Source organism: Neomonachus schauinslandi, chromosome 4, assembly GCF_002201575.2.
Source record: "Neomonachus schauinslandi chromosome 4, ASM220157v2, whole genome shotgun sequence".
In the NCBI taxonomy this organism is placed as follows: Eukaryota; Metazoa; Chordata; class Mammalia; order Carnivora; family Phocidae; genus Neomonachus; species Neomonachus schauinslandi.
Genome location: NC_058406.1, coordinates 101,633,239 through 101,638,101, shown reverse-complemented (window position 1 = coordinate 101,638,101; position 4,863 = coordinate 101,633,239). Strand labels below are relative to the sequence as shown.

At 43.1% G+C, this 4,863-nt stretch overlaps 1 non-coding gene across 1 annotated transcript; it reads right to left on the bottom strand.

The window, feature by feature from the left end:
- Nucleotides 1–395: 395 nt before the first annotated feature.
- TRNAN-AUU lies at nucleotides 396–469 on the bottom strand. Its single transcript has one exon. It is a non-coding gene; the product is annotated as a tRNA-Asn (tRNA).
- Nucleotides 470–4,863: the final 4,394 nt, after the last annotated feature.

Below are 4,863 nucleotides of genomic sequence, written 5' to 3'. Positions count from 1 at the left end.
AGTCTTAATTTTAAAAAAAGTAAGCACCCTTAAGAACAATCTTGCCAAAGTAAGCAATTTTGAACAACGAATGCAAACAAATTTAGACTTTTCTAAAATTGAGTCACAAAAGTTTAACTTATTCATCCAATCTTTAAGGGCAGAATAAAAAATTTTACCCCACCAGAAGCTGGGTTCTTCTGTCTGAGGAGTTCCTGTTTAGGGCTATAAAGATGAAAGGCCAGCTGATATTCTGAGAGAATGAGGTTGGGGAGGTGGGGTGGGTAGGTGTTATTTAAGCGTTAGCTGATGTGAGGTGAGAGGACCCAGAATCCAGTAACTTCGATTTTAGGTGAAGAAATCTGCACGTGATAAACTGAAGGAAAGAGGCCGAATTGAGTTAAAAGTCATGCACACGTCCCTGGGTGGGCTCGAACCACCAACCTTTCGGTTAATAGCCGAACGCGCTAACCGATTGCGCCACAGAGACCCGTTCCCGTCGTTCCCACCTCCTTAGGTAGTAAGTACCTGCTAACCTCCTGGACGTGCCATCCGCTAGATAACAGGAGTTCCAAAGCCTTGGAAAACCGGAAACCAGGATCGGAGTCGACGCAGCGTGTTCATCAGGCGAAGCCCTGCGTTGAGCGGTTCTGAAGACAAAAGGGCAACCCAACGGTCTCGCCCCATTTGCTCCCCACCGCCTCAAATGCTAGCGTCCCCGCGGTCTGAGGCGAGTGGGCTCCACCGGAAGCTGCAAGTCGGTGGGCTCGCCTGACTTGGCACTTGCCGTTTCTCCGCCTTCACCAGACCGCCCTTCGTCGCCACTTCTCCTCTTGCCCAGGACGCAAGTGCGTGCTGGAGGGGGTGGGAAGGATATAAGCGGTCGGAAGGAGAGCATTTGTCCACCATGCAGGGATGTCTTCGTGGCTGGAGGGGTGCTTCCGCTGCCTTCTTCGGTTTCCAGTGCCAAGCAGGGAAGCCCTACGAGGGCAGTGGTCATGGTGATGGTCGCTCTTGTGTCTCGTCGCCGAGAACAGGGTCACACATGCACCAGGACGCTCTCCTGAGACTTGTTGAATTCCATTGTCGTCTTTAGCTTTGGGGCCCTTGACGAACTGAAGAACCCCGTGAATGGAGATAATGAAAAGCTTTTCAAATGGAAATTTCTTTTTTCAAACTTCTCAAACTTCTAACAGTTCATTGCGCAGCATCCCCAGCGGGGCAACAGGAAAGGCCTACGGCGGGCCGTGCGCACGCTGGAGCTCGGCGCGCCCCGCTCCGCCGCACGCGTGCTCCGGCGCTCTGTGGGGGCGGGCGTGGGCGCAGGCCGCCTGAAGGTAGCGGGAGGAAAGGGAGGCGCAAGGACGCAGAGAAGCTGCGGAGGCACGTCCCGGGGCAACAAGACCTCCTTAGGCGGCCTGCGCAGCGGTCAGGGCCCGATCCTGGAGAGAGCAGAATGGTTCTTTTATCGTAGCTGAATGAGGAGGAAGGAAGGAAAAAGAGAACCCGAAAGAACGAAGACTGCGTAGACCTGTAGCTCTCTAAAAAAAAAAACAACAACAACACCAAAATATTACGAAGGCTGTTAGAACGACTTAGAGCACAGCGGTTGCCAGCCGGCCCGTGGCTCTCGGTCACTGCGTAGTGTTTAGTACTCTGCGTTGTACTTGTAGCAACCTCGGTTCCAATCCGCCTCAAAGCCGTGTCTTGGTTGTGGCGAGGGTTACAAAGCTGCAGGATCTGCGCCACTTGCCCGCGGCTCGAGAGCACTGTTTCCCGTGACTCCGGAGCTCTGCGCTGAGGAAAGGGGAAACCGCACGGTGCACGCTTGAGTCACAGTCATCTTGAAATGCTGGACTGCCCCATGTCTGGAAGGAGGTGAGGGAGGTGCCACCTTGTGTTGATATCTTTCTAAAAATGAATGGTGAGGATACAGCAATTTTTCTGGTTGAGATATTTCAAACATTCAGTGGGGCCTTTTCAGACCAAAAAAGAAAGGAGATGAAATGAGAGTTCGCGCTCCAACTGGATACTTTAAATAAAATCTAACAAATAAAATAAAATCTAAACTTGATAACATTTCCCCGCCCCAATTTTTTTTCGAACAGTAAATGATTGAACATAAGTGCACAAATCTTAAGTGCAGAGCCCAGTGAATTTTGCTAAAAGTAACTGGTATCTAGATCAAGTTAGGGAATATTTATATTAGTCCAAAAATTTAGAATTCCTTTGCAGTTACGAATCTGAAAGGTGGAATGAAATGGAGTCACTTGCGTGAAGGGGTTTTAAAATGGAGCCAGGAAGCCATTAAGGAGATGGGCTTTTATGCACGTCTCCACTGGGTGGAACCAGGAACTTTTGAATTGCGCCAAACCCCAAATATTACAAGGACTGAGCCCGAAAACCTGTAACTTGCCACAGGAAAAGACTTTGCTTAGTGATAGCCTTAGCAATCAATCATAGCCAGTCAAGATTAGCTTTCTGCCATCAACACGAGTGGAAAACTCTAGCTAGGGGCGCTCCAGTGGCTCGTTGGGTTAAGTGTCAGATCCAGGATCTGAAGGTCGTGAGTTCAAGCCCTTCGTTGGACTCTGCATTCCACGCTTCGTGGAGCCTACGGAGTGGGGGAGAAAAAGGTGAAAGTTCTCACTAAGCAACTACTTAGGTTGCTGTTCAAGTGTGTGTGTGTCAAATTGCAGTTCTTTGATCTCAAACAGTCTTGCTTAATTATTGCCTCCTGGCAATTTTAGGTTGACATGCCTGCTGCCAGAAGCAGGACCTGAGGTGACTTCAGCACAGCAGGGCCGGTGTCTCCTGGAATCCCGTGTGATACCCATAGAAGACTTCTGTGCCACGGATTGTGTATGGAGAGCCTTACACTTGCACTGTGAGTCCTCTTAGGTACCGACCTCCCTCCTTTTGGTTGAGGTCGTTGCCTTTCTTAGGGATCAGGTGGGTGACTGCCCAGAGAAATGCCCATTATGCCATGGAGGGTTTTCACTATTGAGGAGTACTCTTTTGTTTCAAAAGGTGGGATTCCCTGTGTTTTACAACAACTGTTAGATAATTTAAAATTGCAGTGACCATTCCAGGAAACCTTTGGGGCACCCTTAAAAAAGAGGATTCCAAACTTCTCTGAGACAATGGAATGCATTCCTTGAATAGTATACAAAGGACAAAATAAGTCCAAAACAGCTCTAAAAGGTTCCTTACACGGCATGCGAATAATAATGATAATAATAATAATAATATTTTAATAAAAGACTTTGGTCATGTGAGCAGGTAACCTTAAATTAGTCTGTCTGCTAGAAACATAATTTGGATCCAACTATTCTTTTGAGCTTCCTACCTGAGACATAACTAAAATTTAAAAACAAACAAACTATAAGATCTCTGTATTTGTGTGTATATATATATATATATATATGTTATACATGTGGTATTTTGCTACCTTAGGATGGTATTGCCAAAATTAATTTGTAAAACACTTCTACTTAATTGGCTTAAGGAAAATCAAGTGCTTATAAATTAAGTATTCCTAAAGTTCTCAGAAATAGAATAAAGTCTAACCCAAAAGTCTTTCAAGTTCATATAATCTAGGATAATCTTTGATAGATAAAAGCTAATTCAAGTTTGTTGGTTTAATAAAAACAAGAATATCTTCAGAGTTATCAGCATTAAATATAATGCAGATAAACAACTTCTTCTACCTGGGTTTACTAATCAAATAAGCTCATGTTATCTTTGTGTTACAAAATTTGTCAACCAAAGAAGGAACTTAAAATGATGATTAGTTGGGGCACCTGGGTGGCTCAGTCAGTTAAGCTTCTAACTCTTGATCTCAGCTCAGGTCTTGATCTCAGGGTGGTGAATTCAAGCTACACATTGGGCTCCACCCTGGGTGTAGAGTCTACTTAAGAAAAATGATGTTTAACTCTTTAAAGTCTAATCCAAGTATAATTGTTAAAAACAAATAATTTAGGGGCACCTGGGTGGCTCAGTTGGTTGAGCGACTGCCTTCGGCTCAGGTCATGATCCTGGAGTCCTGGAATCGAGTCCCGCATCGGGCTCCCTGCTTGGCGAGGAGCCTGCTTCTCCCTCTAACCCTCCCCCCTCTCATGTGCTCTCTATCTCTCTCATTCTCGCTCTCTCAAATAAATAAATAAATCTTTAAAAAAAAAACAATTTAAATAAATATGAATAAGATCAAAGTTTGTACTGGATATTCATTGAATATCTAAATCATTTCCAAAAAAGATAAACACTAAATGCTAAACATAGTTTATCTAGCTTTGGCTTTTAATTTTTACCAAAAAATTATTATGAGAAAGAATATATCTCAAAAATTTTGAAATGTTTTTATAAGTTTGCTAATATACTACAGGATGCTAATTTATGATAGTTCACAATTACCTGCTTCTTAATAGTCACTGAAAAGCAAAGATTACAAAAGGTCAAAAAGGTTGGAAAAGGAGCTAAAAATACAAATGAACCAAAAAGAAAATGTCAAAACACTTAGAATAATAAGCATACATTAACTCTGCATATGCCATGTGCATTGACGCTGAGAGAATGCAGACAAGGGAGCAGGTGCACCTTTGGAAGAGAAGAATCTATGAACTTTCATAAGAGCTTTCTCCTACTGTGGAAGGATTTATTGTAAATTCTGTTTTTTCAAAACTGTGGTCATAGACCATTGATGAGTTATGATGAACAATTATTTAAGTAAAAAATACAAATATTATCAATATCTGTTTATATAGATGAATGGATGATATATGTATCTTCAATTTTATCTATAATTTATAGATTTTATTATAGGTGTATTTATTATCTATATATGAATAAAAAAATTTATTAAAAAAGTAGAAAGTACGCGCATGG